The sequence below is a fragment of the Rhagoletis zephyria genome, unplaced genomic scaffold (assembly GCF_001687245.7).
Source record: "Rhagoletis zephyria isolate East Lansing unplaced genomic scaffold, Rhagoletis_zephyria_1.1 Rzeph_scaffold_00044, whole genome shotgun sequence".
Lineage (NCBI taxonomy): Eukaryota > Metazoa > Arthropoda > Insecta > Diptera > Tephritidae > Rhagoletis > Rhagoletis zephyria.
Genome location: NW_016157128.1, coordinates 113,297 through 133,096, shown reverse-complemented (window position 1 = coordinate 133,096; position 19,800 = coordinate 113,297).

Sequence of the window (19,800 nt, the reverse complement as noted above, 5' to 3'; positions counted from 1 at the left end):
CTAAAAAATCTTTTGTTACACTACTTTATTTTATTCCTTTGATTGTACATGTTAAATAAAAGCTTGTTTTTAAAAAATATTTTTTTTACATTATTTTATTTTATAATTTTTAGTCCATTTATAAAAGCGTTGTATATTGAAAAGTGTTATTTCATTTTATGTACAAAATTTTGCAATAGATATTAAAATAATTCAACTTGCAATGAAAGAGAACAGAAGACTTGGCAAGCAAAATGTTGTTTGCTTACGGTTTGTATAAACATACATATGTCCATATAGCAGCAGTTAATTTTATTTAAAGAAATGGCGTGTCGTCCATTTCCGTTGTAGCATGGCATATATTTGGGCGCAATATTTAACTTCTTCTGTCGGGGCGACATCTGGAGTCTTCTAATTCTTACAGCGAGGTTCATATCTAGACTAGGTTGATATCAGAATTTGCCACAAGTAGCTTTGCTACACTATCGCCGACAGCTTTAACAATTTTATAGTGGTTTTACGTTCTTTGGCAAATTACGCTCTGTTAGCCATAAATCTTACTATTTTTTGACCGCCTTTGAATCAAGACCCCTGGACCATATGGGGAATTCATTTATATTTTAAATTGCATTGTCATCGTGATTGGAACTATGCTGAAAATTTCAAGTCTCTAACTTGTCGGGAAGTCAGTTTAAAATCGATTGGAAATTTCCGCGATTTGCGCGGGATGACCAAGTTAAATAAAAGCTTATAAAAATATAGCATGTTCTACGTCTAAATCCGATTTTAAAAATTTTTGGAAAATTTAAAAAAAATAAACATAGGGGCGGCCATTTTTTTTTTTGTTGACGGTGCTGCGCAATTTTCTTCCATGTAAAAATTTGTCCTGCATTTTCCAAATATATTTGTGGTCACCGTAGATATAACGAGCAATTCTGCGTCATTACCTGAAAAATTACGTTACTGAGTTGTGACAGTCTTTCAGTAGATACTTAAATGAGCAATAAGTATAGTGACGGAGAAAAATCAATACAGATCACCTTTCTCTTCGCCTTGGAGTAACTTTAATTATTAAAGCATCTCAAAGTACAGATGATATACATGTGCATATGTATGTATGCATGTGTATAAATACACAAGTGCATATGCATAGATACATACATATATGCATGCAGATACGTACATATACATATGTATATGTCCTGGCGTATATATGTATATGAAAGCGCCACCGCAATAGCAACAAAAATTCGAAATTGCAGATTTTACATTTTATTACTATGAAAAACGACTCAATTACTTTGATACTTTATGCATAAGCCACACCCATTCTCATAAATACGAACACATGCATAGGTACATAGCTCCATTCGTATGTAAATCTACATACGTAAATACACACAAACATAGCATATGTGCGCGCACACACATGCATGGGGAGCCATAAGCACGACGTATAACTGCAATTGGGGCTAGGCACATGCCGACAAACGTGCAGGCGCATCCCTCCGAACGACTGTTGCAAGACATCATGAACGACGTGAACGGCACCTCACATAGCCATACCCATCCATACTCCTTATGCTAATCATGCCACTGCAAACGTCGGTGTCGTCGTCGTCGTCCAAATGTGCCGCTGAGTGAGAGAGAAAAACTTACTTGAAATGCTTGACAGTACAAACGCAAGCACACATTTGCATTTGTATGCAATGAGTAGCTTTTATGAGAGAGAGTCCAAGGGGAGCATGTAAGAATTCCGATTAGAATGCAGGCGAGAAATAACAAAGTTGCAACAAAACAAATGCGTTCCACAAAACAAAACAAAAATCCCATTGCGTTCTGATACGGACTGCAGTCTGCTCATGCAAGCGGCAGCTGCAAAAGAACGCGAGAGCAAATCGGAGAGGCAGAGCTAAATATAATGAAAATGAGGAGAAATGTGAGCTGAGTGCAGATTCCACTCGTCCACTGAGTGAGGTAGTTTGAGCTCGAAGTCAAAACGGAGTAGCGAGAGAAAGGACGAAGTTCCGTGTGTATGTGTTTAGCGCCAGGACACTGCAGAATCACATGCATATGTAGGCACGCAGTTTTATGTGCGCTGACTGCACCAACACAGTTGCAAACGCATTTTTTTGCATGAAAACAAAGTTGCAAATACGGCGATTGCACTCGCCCAACAAGAGTCACAGAACAAACAAATGAGCGACTACTCAACTGCGACTTGGCTACAAACATACATACATACATACGTAAGTTCTTCGCAGCTCACGGTTTTAGATTTTCATTATTTACATTTACGAAATTGGAAATCTTTGTACATATATGCAATTGACTCAACGCCTTGTTGGTATGGCTTCAAGAAGTTTACTAGGATATATATGCACATACATACGTACAAACACTTTGAAGATTTGTACCAATGAGTGCGAGAAAGTATAGTTCGGTGCGGTGCGGTGTGGTGCGTTGCCCAACTGTCATCTGTGTTGCGATTCAGTTGCATTTCTAATGTGCACACAGTAAGATACAGCAAGCCAAGAGAGCCGGCCTCATTGCGTGACAACCAAACGATTACTGGCAATTGCATTCGTCCTTTGCGGGCGACGACAATAAATCGCGAGTTAACGACTGCAGAGAAATTAAAAAAAAAAAAAACGAATTTACATATTTCTTAATTATCTACTTCAAAGAAAAAAACATAGAAAATAAGCTCAGGTTTAACAAATGAAAAAAGTGAAGGTGCTAAACTTCGTGTATTCGTGTGCAAAATTTAGTTATCTTGTTTTATGGTTTCAAAGTGCATGCTCTCGCCTACATACACAGATACTTGTACTCAGATTTTAAAACATGATGGTGATACAGCAACAATCACTTTGGAGCTCCACAGCTCCAACAGCCACTTCGCCCACAGTAGCCAATGAGGAGCGGTCAAATAAAGAATTAAAAATACAGCAACGGCTGGTGGACAATGAAAGTCCCGAATTGTGTAATGAACGGATTTTTATCAAAACTGAACCAGAACCAGAGTTGACGGCGACGCATCGCACCATTGAAAATATGGCACCAACAGATCGTCAACAACAAAGTATGTAAATACATATATAGTAAAGAAAAGAATATATAGAAAAAATAAACTGATTAAATCAAGCTTCTAGATGATCATCTTGCCTTTTTTTGAGATGTAAATGTATCTACATATCGTTGCCTTAATATAGAAAGGCCCTATCTCACATCGTCGCTGAAATGCACAAAGCCGTAACTAACTAAAATCTTTTATTGCATAAAACGATGTGAGGCCACATAATTCGATCAAATGCATCATAATCAATTAAAACGTAAATTTTCGATTTTTAGTTAGTTACGACTTTTTGTAAATCAGCGACGATGTCAGATAGGGCCTTTCTATATTAAGGTAGCGATATGTACATAAAAATAAATTGGGCAAAGGTATTTTTGTGGGATAATTTCTGTAAAATATATATACATATGTATATATCTACATGTGCATGTACTTACCCAGTAGGAATTAGAAGCACGTTACAATGTCTTACGAACAAAACGTTCTTTACCCTGTGGTCCTTACCGCTTTCCTGACGAATTTGCTTTACTTTAACACCAATACATGGAAGTAAGAATTTATTTATAATGTACATTTGGTATCAGACATACATATCTGCGTACATACATACATAGTAGTTAGTGTAAAAAACTAATGCATTCATTTTTGAAATTTAATGCAAATAAAACTTTCAATACATTAATTTTGAAATGTATAATGCTAATGGAATGTGTTTTCATTAAATTATCCAAACTAATGGTAATGAAAAATTTTAATGCAAATAAATGTTTGGAAATTTTGCCCGTCTGCATTATTAAAAACTTTGAAATTTTTGTCTAGTGAAATATAAATAACCTCTTTTGGAAGGACTTCGATTAATTACAAATAGTTTTTGCTGCTTCATTTTTTATGTTGATTGTTGTTGCAAACGGATTTTATTATGGGCCAAAAGCGGACAGGTAGCCAATTTAGCAGCACATGTGCATGACTGAGGACCTATTCTAATCTAAATCAATCAGTAAACCGTTTTTAGATCTATTTGAAAATTTGTTTTTACCTATTTGACGACAAATGCTGTTGAATTTGACAGAGTGAAGCCAGCCTTAACTTCCGCCACTATCTTTTTTGATCTCAAAGCTCTACCCTCAATGTCAAAAAATAATGTTTACTTCAAAATAATGCATTTTTTATGCTTGCCATACTTTTAGTGCAATAAATTATTGCAATATCATTCATTTAAAAATTTCAATGTTAATGCAAAAACAAATCATTAGCAATATTTCTTCGAAATGAATGCATTCAAATTTTCATTTACATGAAATTTCAAAAATTAATACATTAATAGAATAATAATAGAGAAAAGCATATACATGTTAGCCACAACAATAAACAGCCTAGCTGAAGCAGTTTATATGCATTATGGGCAATGAAATTACGAAAATATGAAAATAATTGGAAGCCTCCGTAGTTGAGTGGTTGTAACTAGGCAACGTCTGTCCTCCGAGTGTACTTCGACCATGAAAAATCTTTGCTTAAAAAACATCTGCCATTCGGTGGTGGCGTATATAAAACTATAGATCCCTCCATTTGTGTGATAATTTGCAGACACATCCAACAAATTAAAGAAAAAGCTTAGCCGAACAAACGTGATATTTACAGTATTTACATACTTTCAACAAGGAATCAATCCACCTAAGTCATTGAAAAAATAAAGCTATCTTACCATTCTTTATAACTTGTTTTCTTCATTACTCTAAAACTATGTTCACATATCAATATTATCTCAATCAGAGCTCGTTTTTAATCACCCCGTTTACACAGGTAAATCTCAGATTATTAGCCATCAAATTTGTTGTGCTTGTTATTCTCACATCTCAAGGAAAAGTTATGTTTCTTCTCTGTGCCACCGTGATCACGTTTTTATGCTATAATAAGCAATATAAATATATTTTAACTTAACATTTTATTAAAAATACCTTTACAAACCTCTTTTCCTTGCTAGCGTACATTTTTGTTTACTTTTACATTTGGCATTTCTCCTCTTTTTTGCTAAAACAATCGATAAAACCAGGATGGACACCGAAAAGTTATCGGTTTAATCTGAGGTTATTTTATAATTACAGATTAACAAGGGACGAATTTTATATGGCTAATCTCTTGTTATAATTACAGATTAGGGTGTTAAGCTCGAAAATAAGGATAATCTACTTATATGTGAACCTAGTATTAGGTAAAGTTTTAATATATTTATGGATTGTGCTTGTTTCTAGCTATATTTGTATGTACATAGTTTCATCTTCGTTATCATTTTCAATCAGGTTTGCATCTGGCGACTGTGAGGGCCAGTCCGATGAGATTATGTCGTTTTTCTCTTTCCAACTGCTAAACAAGCGACTTCGATTTTCTGGGTCCTTCCCCTATTGAATTGCCTGATCTCGGCTCCCTGTTCCAAATCATTTACACATAAATGTCAGAGGTTCACAATGGTATATCGTGGCCAGGAAGTTGGCATTCATGTCCATGACTAGCTTTATAAATCCTTGTTTTCTGAAGCATCCCTAAGCATGAGCCTTTACTCTATGTTTTACAGATCGCAGTGGAACATGCATGCTTAATAGTGTTTGTGAAAAACCTCGGCTGCAATCCATATATTATTTGTTGGTTACTTAATATTTTACCACTGTTTTCCGAAATGGGATCTCCCTCAGACGGTTTGTTATTGTGTACAGAAACAAAGGTATGCCTTTTCGAGCCAATTTTTTTTGCGCAGCTTTCAAGGTATATAGTTCCATATTCCAATTATTTCAAGCAAAAAAATATTATTGCGTTCTTATTGTATTTACTGTATGTATGTATGTATTTGGTAGATAATAAATAACCAGGCTTAGAATAATAAACGGGAACCTCAAGGATAAAAGTACATATAAAAATAACTAAAAATATGTAACTTTGTACCAGCAAATGTTTTAGTACATGGCTTGAATATTTGCTTCTTTTTTTTTGGTTTATAGATGCTTATATTTATAAAAAAAAAACATACATGAATGTCGCACTTTTGCTGCAACAGTATCGTAGTCCAAAAAAATATATTTTTTGAGTTAAATGTGTAGAGAGTGTGCAATAAGTATGTTATTTTGCTCGCGGCGCTCAAACTGTGCAATCAAGAGATTCGAGGTTCGAGTCCTATAGCAGGGGATTTTTTTAATATTTTTTATATATTTTTTTTCTATTGTAATTTTTGAACTGTATTTTTTAAAGATGAAACATATATCTATATTTCATTTATTTTTTATGGTATTTGAGTATTTAGGTTTTTCCATATAAAATCAATTTTACAATTTGTATTAATTATATTTGTATTAAAATAGTTGACTTACTTTACTTTAACCACCTCCAAGTGGACTCGCACCTGCGATCTCAGAACCAGAAGCAGTAGTCTTAACGCGAGGCCACAGCCACCATTTGCCAGGAAAGCAATTAACTGCGTTTTTGTTTTGGCTTTGACAATTCAAAGACAGAAGTCGCTTTTTATGTATATAATACGTTTATACGGGCAGAGTAATCGATTTAATTGCAAGTGCTTTGGCATCGTGCACATTTCGCTATAGTGTTTATACTTACGGGTTTATATCGTTATCCTATTAACCGCCTTTAAAAAACAGATTTGTACATTTTTTATATTGGGCTAATGGTACAAAATAAAAAAAATTTGTACAATACAGCGTACTTCTACTGAAAATTTTTAACAAATTGTTTCTCGTGATTCGGATAAAGAAAAATATCTGTGTATTTACACGATTGGGTTGCCAAATTTTGGGCAAATACCCGATCGTGTGACACTGTCTTAATGTTTCGAAATATCATCTGTATATAAAGTAATGCTGTACAAATGCACTTAACTCATAAGGTCACATGTTCATACTCCTTACTACCCACCTCTCTTCTCGACTAACAGCCCTAACTAAACATATATTACAGGAATGCTATATATATAGTTGCATATGCATATAAATGGATATATTTACAATTGGTTTGAAATTCTCATGCATATACATAAGTAAATAGTCAAGCACGTAGATCGGTTATTAGCAAACATGTCAATGGTAATACTCTCACTTCCTCATTTTATCCGAATCTGATGTAAAAATCGTGTTTTTGTAATTACTTTAAATATATGTAGTTATTAATATTACATATCTAATACGACTACAATCACATTTTTCAAACCAATTTCCTTGGTGCATACTTTCACTTGCACTTGTACATATTATTGGCATACAAAAACTCTTAACAAAAAATTATATGCCATTTTCTAACAAATCGCTACACTTTGCATTGTCCTTTCCTACATACATACATATGTATGTACGTAGGAAGGACATTAAGTCACGGCACCTTTTGACTTGAAAAAAAAGAATGTAGAACTAATAATGATCACGACCCGCCCAAGTACCGCGTATCGAAATAACTGTACAAAAAACAGAAACTCACATGAAAAGGCATACAAATCCTAAACGACAACCCACCGAGCGTCTAATCATAAATAACTACACAGCACTACACATACATGTGCATACATATGTCCAATGCAGATGCACTACTGCAAGATATTCAAATAATGCACTCTAATGCTGCGATCTCTGAAGAACGATTGCAAAATACCTATGTACATACCTTTTCTACCTGTTCCATAAGAAAGAAAACAAGTATGGGGATATCAGGGATCAAGATAGGAATGCTACGTGCGAATGTAAGTTTGTGTGAGTGTATTCTAATGGCACCTTAGTTACTTTGCATGCAGCTCAGGGATTGTAAGAAAAACGGTCTGCATACTGCAGTTTCCCACAGTTTTGGAATATTTTTTTCGTATTTTTTTTTTTATGGTAAATGAGGCACAAAGAAGAAGTCCAGCTGATTTTACATTTGCTATAGGAAACAATTAATTTTTTTTTATTGTATAGGCTACATTTGTAGATTTTTTGGTGTTTTTTCTCCTTTTTGTACTAAAAGTGGTCAGCTAGGTAGGATTATCCTTTCCAACTAAAGATGCACACAATGCAAATTTCGGTAATTGCAGCTAAGTAGTGGGCACAGTTTACATGTATGTACATACATATGTACATATATGTAGGTATACATATTTCGCAGGATTTTCAAAGAAATGAGCATGAAAATGTAGATCAATTGACTTTTTAAGCCAAAGTCAATATTTTGTTAAGTGAATTTTGGAAAACTCAATCCGCAGCAAAGTGCAAGCGTAGCAAAAAGGAGTCACTTGGTTCCTTCACTAATGCTCTCACGTCTTATAGGACTATATGTATGTACATACATACATACATACATACATATGTACATATGTACGAAAGCAAATCCCTTTACAGCCGCAGAGTATGTAAATTCGTACATGTAATTATGTTTGTGTGTTTTAGCAAGTCATCTAAACACTTCAGTATGTACACCTAAATACGAGTGTCTATGTTTGCATGTCCTAAGTATAAAATTCGTACATTTACATGTAAGCACGTATCCTTAGACCACTTGTAATCTGTATATGAATGCGACGCAAAGGAACTATTCTCCCTTGATAATAGATAAGCCAACCAAAATACCAAATGAAATACGTAAAAAATAGCAGATTGTTTTCACTTTTTTTTATTTTTATTTTTTTGGTGCCATCACTTGCGCTTATGCATACGTGTTTTTCGCTCGCTTTTTAGCCAGTAATCTGTATATTTATATTTCGAAATGGACATTGGACATTATCCCTGTATGCATATATTGTCGTAAAAATATAGGTACTCGCACCATGCCAAACTATGGCCCATTGGCGCTGCTTTAACTTAAGCTATGTATTGCTATTGCTGCTTGGCTTTGTCCTTTTTTGTTTACACCCATGGGAGCTATAAATTTAATATCCACTCTTTGCTAAATAAGAGCAAATGCCAAAAAAATGTGTGCTTTTCTCTTTTTTATCACGCTCAAATGCAGAAGATGCCTCAGCGGATAACTGCAGCTTATATTCAAACATACATATGTAGGTATGTATGTACGCATAGTATTTTTCCTCACACAACCGCCTCCTTAGCCCCCACCATTCCATTTTTGGGGCACGTTGTTCGCTTGCTGGATCACACCAATGCTACTTTGTATCTTCACTGTTATTTTGCAAATATAATGCGCTCTCAAATAAGGTTATTTATGACAGTAATGCATACATAAAGGATACGAATAGTCCTGAAGATATACATATATAAATCGTTACATACATACTCGCATATGTACTATATACCTACATATAAAATTTATGTGCATTAGGGTGGTCCAAAATGCATGTGAAAAAGTAAAGTCGGAATTTTTATGCTCTCACCCCCTAGGACTGTTCTATACGAAAAATGTGCACTTATTTTTTTATTTTGAAATCAAAATATATTTAGAGGTCGCTCAAAGCGCTCAAAGTTTTCCATGTATTTTATATTTGGAAAAAAACAACTTTTCGTAGAAATGGTATAGAATTCTTGAAAATCAATATTTTTCTATCGGAAAACTCTGTTTCTTTTTAGGAGATTAGGATAATAATACTCAATTATTTATTTAACCATTTTTTTATAGTAACTATAACTTACAGGTCCGCCAAATCCCCCAGAAACGCCAGAAAATGCAATAGGGGGATAAATAAAAAGTATTTAGTATTCAAAAATGGTTAAATAAATAATTGGGTACTGTTACTGGAAGTCTTCTGGAGAGCACGAGAACTTTCCCAACGGAAAGTATTGAGTTTAAAGAATTTTATACCATTTCTATGAAAAGTTGGATTTTTTCGTATATAAAATACATGGAAAACTTTGAGCGCTTTGAGCGACCTCTAAATACTTTTTGATTTCAAACTAAAAAAATATGGATGTATTTTTTCGATATAGAACAATCCTACGGGGTGAGAGCATAAAAATTCCGAATTTACTTATTTTGAACAACCCTAATGTACATTGTATATACATACACACATTTGTATTTGCTCAGGCAAATGAGTAGGTGTTAGCATGTGAACACAACAACGAACTAAATTCATGCAAACATTCATTTGGATATACAGTATCGGTCATATTATTAGCACCTCAATTTCAAAGAGACATTATGCTTATTTATTTATTTTTAAAAATTTTCAATTAATATACAGTTCATTGTAGAACACTACAAGTCTGGAGTGGCTAAAAGTTGCCGTTGATTTTTAGGTTTTTTTTATTACGGAGGTGTTCATACAAGATAAATTGTGTTTATTCGTTATATGGAAGCAAAGGCGACAAAAAATTCTAAAAAATCAACTACATTATTACAATAAAATTAACACACAAATTTTAGTTTTGTTTTTGTTCTCCAGAGCCACTATCCAATTGCTATTTAGAATTGCTCGGTAATTCCGAAAATCGAGTTAATTTGTTTTCCTTTTTGGTGTTTATTGTTTCCGACAGGGTGGGTGTATGATGTATTTTGTAACGAATTTCCGTCATCCCTTGTCAAATTTGGTTTCGAGACAAACCGGTTTCGGCGTTGTGCCATCTTCATTAATTTTTTTTCTGTGGATACGTTTTTGAGATATTTTCAATTTACCGTTGTCAGCTTAAAAAAAGAGTGGTTCCACTTAATCACGTATATCATGCGAACCAATTAAATAATCGTGATACGAAATACGGCAAATGAAAGCCAATGAAGTAAAATTATATCCGTCAACATGTATACAAAATATGCATATTTACAAAGTTCACCATGTTTTTTGAGGTTAAAACAATTTTTTTTTACGTGGGGGATCAAAACGGACTTCAGATTCCTGTTCAGAGACTCTGAAAACATATATGTATGTAGAACACCTAGTCTGGTCAAAAGCACCTTCATATTTTTTTTTAGTCCTGTGTTAATAATTAGTTATTTAGTTTTTTATTATTATTTTTTACATTACCAAGCTTGAAAACTGAGTTTCCATTTTTCTCACTTATGTTTCAAGGTTCAAAGCATAAGGTGATGAGAGATGTGAGTCATAACTTTTATTTATTTTAAATGTTGAAATTTAAAAGTTTCTGAGATATGCCCATAAACGGTATTTGCGGGAACTTAACTACTGCACTGACGTGACAGAAATTTCCCTATTTTACTGACGTGTAATCTCTCAGATACCAATTTTCCAGATCAAAATATATATGATAGATATATATTAATGACCTTTTTTTCGATTTAAACTGGAAATCATATCAATATTTAAAGTACTCTTTAATGAAATAGTCACATAAATAAACTATTTCTCGAAAAATAGGCGCTTTTAGTAATCAATGTTATTGAAGCTCGAGAAAAATGTCGAACCGTCGGAGTCTGTCAGACTACCACGTCAGCCACAGAGGGTTAAAGAACTTTATATTGCTTGCTTGCAGAGGAAAACGTTTTTTGCGCAGCCGCTAAAGCAGCATTTAATTTTTATTCTCTAAATTTTTATGTTGTTCCCACTTTTGAATAAATAAATATTTCATAAAATTTCCTTTCTTTATTTTGAACAGGGACGGCAAATAATCGTTATTTTTTTAATTTTAACCAAAAAAATCAACATGTTGCAAACATCGTTAAACAATTTAAACTATAATTACCTATTGTATACGGACGTCCTACTGTATTCTAGAAACATTTTTATTTTTCGAGTTTAACCTATAAATATTAAAAACTATAATTAATATTTGGTTTTTATTTTTTCACTCAAAGAAAATAAATAAAATTTATTTTTATTTTTTCACTTAAGAATAATGATTATTTAAAAAATCTTAAAATGTGATTACCGACATATTCTTTTCACAGGCAGCGACACCCTAATAAAAAGAATAAGTCCCAAAATTTGCAGGTCAAAATTTCAGCTTGTTGCACCTGTACGGCCTTTAAATTTTATAAATAACATTATTTTTAAGTGGAAAATAAAACTCAATAATAATTATTATCTCGGGGCGATAAAATAAAAATCGTAAAATAATTGTTTCCGTTGAGCGAAAAAATAGAAATCACAAAATAATGATTAAATGCTGATTTAAATTATTTTATTTGTAATGATTACGGTCCCTGATTTTGAATTTATTTGACATTTGAATCATATCGAGAGAGCGCACCAAGGCGAATTTATATAAGGTGGTGTTACTAGATCAGTGGATTTTGTGTAAGTGTTTCGCCTGACAGCTTGCTTCGAATGTCAAATTGAAATATTTTGTTTGCATTTCCATACACAATCTTACAGATTATGACGGTTCACATCGCAAAAGCAAAAACAAAATACATGTACATTTTTGTTCTTGCACTTTACTACCATCTTATATGAATTCGCTTTGGAGTGCTAGCAAACATCGAAAAAACCCAATGGCGCACGAATTGATCGATCGGTTGTACCTTTAAATATATTTATCATGGAAAAAAGTTTAAAATTTTAATGAAAATGTGTTGCATTTTTTAGTTTTCTTCAAACTTTTTAACTGTATTTTCATTGAAAATTCTTAAAAATAAATAAATAAACATAAGTGGCAAACAATATCACTTTGAAATTGGGATGCTAATGATATGACCGATACTGTATACACATACAACCGTAAACATGGTGAAGAAATGGAGATTTAACTAAATGCGGTGGTGATGAAATTGTAAGCACGTCGCACAGTGACATCTACGAATTTATTTTATTCTTATGATGATATATGTACGTATCCATACATATGTATGTATGTATATGCGTGAACTATATTTCCACATGCCGCAAAATTTGTAGGGCCTTCTACTTATAAGCTCTATTTAGATAGTGTATTTGAGCTTTTCTCAGGCAGTTGGAAAAAACAATCATAATAATATCTTAAAAGCGAATTAAAAATGCGTATTCGTAGATGAAATAAATGTTTCATTTCTTTTTCTTGTTTTGCGCTGTAACCGGCTATGCGATTTGTCAGCTGACACCAATTGGAAATGCCAAGCTAAGCCAAGTCATTATTCACCTGGTCTTTTTATCGCAGAAGAGGCCTTTCTTTCTTACCAGCATCGTCACCCGCGTTGTATATTTTCTTATTCGGTTTTACACAACATTAATAGTTATATTGGTCGATTGTTAAAATCGAAACAAAGCTTTGGAAATTTCACATCTGAAGCGAAAAACTTTTTAAATCACCAAAGAAAGTGCTGGCTACGAATTTTGGTATGGCAGTGTATTTGAGAAAAAACTATCAAAATATGTAAAAAAGTTTTTTGAAAAAGTGTCATATGTATATGGCGTTTCGCATTAATGGTAACGAGATATGCATATATGAATATATGTACAGTGCACTCGCGAAAACTCGAACACACGATAACTCGAACATTCGGAAACTTGAACTTTTTTTTTTCTCCATTGACTACTTTAAAACTCGAACAAAATGTACCTACTCTAAAACTCGAACAATTATTTTCTTTTTTCATGGAAAAACATGTGAGAAACTGTCGTTTTGCATGTGCTGTAACGGCCGATATTCAAATTTTTGTCGTTATGTGCGTCTTTTGTTTCATTCTAAGGCGCCGCACTGGCTAGGTTTCTTGCTAATTACGGAACTTTTCTTTTAAATTGATTGATATTTGTCAGTGACGGATTTTTCACGGGATTTTCCGCGGTTAAGATCAAATTTATTTGCGTTTTATAATGGGACGAAAACTAAATGTTTTGAGTTAAGCAAAAAAGGCTGAAATAATTAACGAGGCCAAGAATGGCGTTAGTATCACAGCTCTATCCAAAAAATATAACACTGCCAAGTCCACAATTTGTGGAATTGTGAAAAATGAAAACAAAATTTTGGAATGCGTTAATAACACGCTATCGGGCCCTGGAAAACGTAAAACGCTTCGCGCTTCAGAATTGCCAAAAATGGAAAAAAAGCTTTACAAGTGGTTTTTATTACAACGCAGCAAGAATTATCCTATAAATGGATTAATTTTGAAAGAGAAAGCTAAGGAGTTACATGCCAAATATAGCGAGAATGGCTCAACTTTCTTTGCCAGCGATGGATGGCTACAAAATTTAAAAAAACGGCATGGCATACGATTGATTTCAATCTCAGGGGAAAAACTATCCTCGCGACCAGAGTTAGTGGAGCCTTTCAAAACTCAGTTACAAGCTAAAATTCAGGAGCTTGAACTATGCCCAGAACAAATTTACAACGCAGATGAATCCGGGTTATATTGGAAGCTCCTTCCGGGAAAATCATACGTTTCTAGAATGGAAAAGCAGGCACCGGGAAACAAATCTGAAAAACAGCGCATCACATTTCTGGCGTGTGCGAATGCTACTGGGAAACACAAGGTTAAAATGCTTGTCATTGGAAAAGCCAAAAATCCGCGTGCATTTAGGCATTTTAACTGCCCAGTGGAGTACCGAAGCTCAAAATCAGCCTGGATGACATCAACTCTGTTCCAAAATTGGTTTCACTTTTCGTTTGTACCACAGGCAAGTTCACATTTGACTACAAACTAAACACCCTTTAAAAAACCTATTTTTTTTATTACATAGGTGAAAACTTATTTAAAAAATATAGGACTACCTGAAAAGGCGTTACTTTTGCTTGACAATGCACCTTCGCATCCAAACGAGGACACGTTAAGATCCGAAGATGGTTTAATTCGGGTGATGTTTATGCCGCCGAATGTAACTCCTTTGATTCAACCAATGGATCAAAACGCAATAAGAATAACAAAGCTACATTACCGAAATTCTCTATTGGCAGCTATTTTCTCCGATGATTGCGATTTGATCCAATCATTAAAAAAAAATTAGCTTGAGAGATGCTGTTACATTTTTTNTTCAACCAATGGATCAAAACGCAATAAGAATAACAAAGCTACATTACCGAAATTCTCTCTTGGCAGCTATTTTCTCCGATGATTGCGATTTGATCCAATCATTAAAAAAAATTAGCTTGAGAGATGCTGTTACATTTTTGGATAGAGCTTGGAATAAATTGAGTCAGGAGACGTTGGCGAAATGCTGGACAAATATTTTAAACTTTGCAAACCTGAAAGACGATGACGACGATGACATTCCACTTAGTGTCTTAAAAAACCAAATGGAAGCTGAAGCTAAAAGTATGGAAAAAGAAGGTGCCGAAATTCTCGAACACTTAAATACAGAGGTAGTTATGGTTTTGATGTAAATAAAAAACACACGATAACAATAATAAATATTTATTAGGCTACTTTCACAGAAGAAGAAATCAGAGACTGGAATAACGACGACTTAATTGAAGAGGATCATATTGAAGCTATAGAAGAAAGCGATTCCGAAGATGAAGTTGAAGCTACAGGGGGAAATGAACAAGAACGCATAAGTTCATCCGAAGCCGTAACAATTTTCAACAAAGCTATAGCATGGGCAACTGCTGAAAAAATTAGCCCGAGAAAAGTTAATGTGCTACAATCACTGCGCGAAAAGGCTGTATCGAATGCGGTAGAAAATAAGAAACATCAAACCAAGATCACTGCTTTTTTTCTAATAATTTGTAAGCAACATTCATATTTGCTAACATTTTTTATTAAATAAACTGGCAATGAACTACAAAACATGAAACCAGAGAATCTCTTTGATTAACTATGCCATAAAAATGGACAGGGTATGAAAACTGTTAAAACGAATACATACAAATATATTAAAAATACATAACGTTCGAAAACTCGAACATTTCGATAACTCGGACAGGGCTGGTTTTCATTAGTTCGAGTTTTCGCGAGTGCACTGTACATTCAATTATTAGTTAAAATATATATATGTATGTACATTGAGTTTGTATCTTATACTTTTTTAAAATAATAATTTTTGTTTTTTAAATAGGCAATTCACTTGTCACAATCACGTAATTAGGCATAATTTTCCTGTTAGCTTTCGAGGTTCATGAACTTGAAGGGTCGTAGTTGCAGAGGCTGATAACGCACAGGATTATCAAATCTATTCGCAATTCTTCATACAACTTTTAATTGAAAGTTAAGCGATGTATAAAAAATATACGCGCACAGTGCTTATAAAATATTTGCTATTAAAAATGTTTCATCAGATTTTTGCTGTAAACATTTATTTAACGCTTGTATAGATAAACGTACTGCAAGTATATTTAAAAACATCTGGCAAAACGCAAAATAGGAAGAGTCCGCAAAAGCAATGCAATCTGATTTTTTTTTTATTTCTCACGTTTTCTTTATAAACACTTGGAAGTACGAGTATCATAGATACATTTTTGCGAATTTGAGTACTGGCATCGATACTTCTTTAGAGTATTCTATATGAGTATTCGATATGAGTATCGATACTTTTCTTAAAAGTTCTATCACTCTTCCTACCAGGGTTGTTGCGAATATTCGCATTCGCATTCGCAACCGTGGAGCTTCCGCATTAATTTTAACATTCGTATTCGCTTTCGCATTCGCAATAATCAATGCGGAGCTTTTGCGAATGCTAATGTTTGCGCAAGCGCACCGATAAAACGTATATCTGGCAAACAAAATGAAAAATTGAATCAAATATATTTTTTGGTCGTTGGAGTATTTGTGTAACAAAACTGGTCAAATGTCTTATTTATCACCTTTGATAAAAATGTCTTTAAACATATTATATCTTAAGCTACATATATAACCGAGCTAATTATCAATGGGCAGTCATACAAGTTCCCACTTCTACTTGACCTTTGACGTACGGTAAATAGCCCTTTAAATAATATATTCTTTTTTGTTTTCTCTTCTTTAAATACCTTCATTGGTTTCTTTAGTTATTATGATTTTTTTGAACCAATCTTTAAAAAAAACTACTAGACATAAAATAAGAAAGTGTGCACTGTAATTTTAAACCAAATTGTCGTGATCATTTTGAATGGGCTCTTTGGGGAATTTGTTTTAAGCAAAAATTTTAAAAACAGTAATTTTGTTTACTTGTTGGGCAACATTTTTTTCATAGAGAAATACATATGTATATTGGATCCTTGGTTAAAAGCCTTTGTGGTAAAACTCTCCCGCTACGTCTCCCTTCTTTCTATTCAAAGTCAAAGATTAAGCTCTTACAATAGGGATTTCCAGCAGAAATCTTCAACATTTAGCTATAAAGAGAATCGATGCTGAAATAATTAAAAAGCTATAGGTCTGACTTTTAATTAGGTAAGAATTACGTAGCTATCTGAGATCCTCATCATTCGTGATTCCAATAACTCAAATGCTTTTAAAAAAACGGGGTGCTTTTTTAAAGAAAGAACAATATTTTGATCCAATTCGTCTGGCAGCCAGGATTTTGAAAAAAGTTATTTCGTTCAAAATTTATTTTCCATATCCACCTTTTTACCTGGCTATAAGCACAAATTTTTCAAACCAGCCGCAGAAGAAAATATTAAAAATGAATTACAAAAACTAAAATCGAAAAACGCTTATGGCGTTACAGGTTCCCCATATTCTGAAACAGCCAAAGGAATGAGAATGAAGAATTCTTTTTAAAAAGGTTTAGAAAACCTTGACTTATCTGGTTTGGCTTATAAGCGCTGTTTAAACAACGATCTCACCATTCTGTTAGATTCTTCAAGTGAAAATGGAAGTCAGGGTCTCGAAACCATCCGTAAGTTAGCAAATTGTTTTCCTACCAACCAACGTTTGAACTGTCTAGACCAAGAGCACATAGCTCGCCTTGCGCGCGATCGCAAGTGACCCTATAGGCAGCATCTGTTACTTACTAAATCTATCGAAAAATATAGACCACCCTAATGGAATAGGATTAGCATAAAATTTACTCTAAATTTTGCAAGGGATTTGCTAACATCAGCTGTCGTTTCAAGTCGTATAAATACAAATTGCATGTATCTCATCAACCCAGCTTCATGCATGATACTGAATACATACATCCCTATCTATTAAACAGATCTTTACGGTTATAAAGTGGCATGTGGGCGTCTTCCCTTTTTCACTAAATACACTTTAGGCGAACTTTTCCAACTTTTTTGCATTCAATTTAGTTTTTTAATGTAAAAGTGTGAGTGTGCAAATAAATGCATTATGCATACTTGTACATACATATGTATATAGCAGTCTATAGGCAAAGAAAATGTTTGTGTGCCAAATTCACCCCATAAAAGTAACGAAATACTAATGGACATTTTATGCCCATTTAAAAGAAAAACAAAACCAAATGCGCCACAGAATAAGCTCAAAGCTTGTAGTTGAAGAAGTTTTGCGAGAAAGAAAAAAATCCCCTTAGCCCCCATTCGAAAGCAGAATAAATGTATAAAAACATTGCATGCAACATTCAAATTGACAAGTTAAGAAGACGTGCCATTTGCATCAAGTTTCGAATGGGCAAAATTGTCGTAAATTCGGCAAAGCAGTAGCAGGCGTAACAACAACAACAACAACAACAACAACAACAACAACAACAACACCAGCAAGAGCATAATGGCAAGTGGCCAAGAGGTCATCAACATGAGTTAAGAACGAAGAAAACAGCAACAGCCCCATCATCACAAGAATCAGTAGCAGCTAGACTACCACCATCGTCACCACCACCACAACATAATCAGCAAGACATACAGTTGCCTACACCCCCATGCGTATTTATTTTTGCTTTCCAACTCAATTCGCATTCGCAGTGACACATCTGCAGACTTGCCTTGCTGCATTTATTTGCTTAGGATATTTGATTTTTTTTTCGTTGGTCAATATGGAGGACACTGGACGTTGGTGGGCGAAAGGGCATTGATCGTCCACCGCAAGCACTGGCGCAGTTGAGCAGTGCACTTGGGTTGTTGTGTAGGTTTTAATGAAGAGGGAAATAAGGATAATCAATAATTTGCAAAGAATATTTCGATTTGAACTCTGGAACGGCGAGCTTGTTAACCTCTTGCAGCAAGTTATCAGTGGCTGATTGAATAAGTAGTCTTTGGTTAAGAAATAAATAGGTACTGATATAAAATTGATACCAATGTATGTATATGCTTACGTATGTGACTACAGATCATTAGCGCACACAAGGGGTGGGTTTTGGGGTTCAAACCCCCCCTAAAGCTAATAACCTGAAATACAAACTGTATCCCAAAGCCAGCTCTCAAGAAAAATCACAAGAAATATTTTTTATTATAAGCACTTTGCTTTTGCTGTAAATTTTCTCGAAGAAATAAATATACGAGCATTTTTTTCTTGAGAGATGCAAATTGATTTAAGAAATTTTTCCATTTCTTGTGCGCCATTTTATATGAATTTTTCGTTCTTTTTGAGAGCTCTTAAAAGTTTAACTGCGAATGAAACCTAAAAATATGCAATGCATACTCACTTACTGAGCCTAAAAGAGTTTACAACTGATATGTCCTTAACAAGGATTCGAAGATTTAATTTGCCCACTTCGAATTCGTTCCACCAAAATTGCCTACATAACAAAAATTCAAGTTCATTTAATTTTATTGGTATTCGAAATATTAAAAAAATTAGGCAATCGTAAAAAATCACCATCTCATTCGAAAACCAGAAACCAGATATCGAGGAAAATGAACATTAAAACTCTTTTTTTTTAAATTTTTTTATTACTTTTGCAAGTTGAGCGCATCTTGTGTTTATAGAACTTTAGTATATTAAACAAGTAATTTCAAATTACGGGAAGACCCTTGAGGTACCATCTTTCCGATAAAAAAAAAAGAATTATTGAAATCGGTTCACGTGGTCCAAAGTTATGCGTTAGCATACTATTCCGACGAATTGATAACCTACCCCTTTTTCGAAGTCGGTTA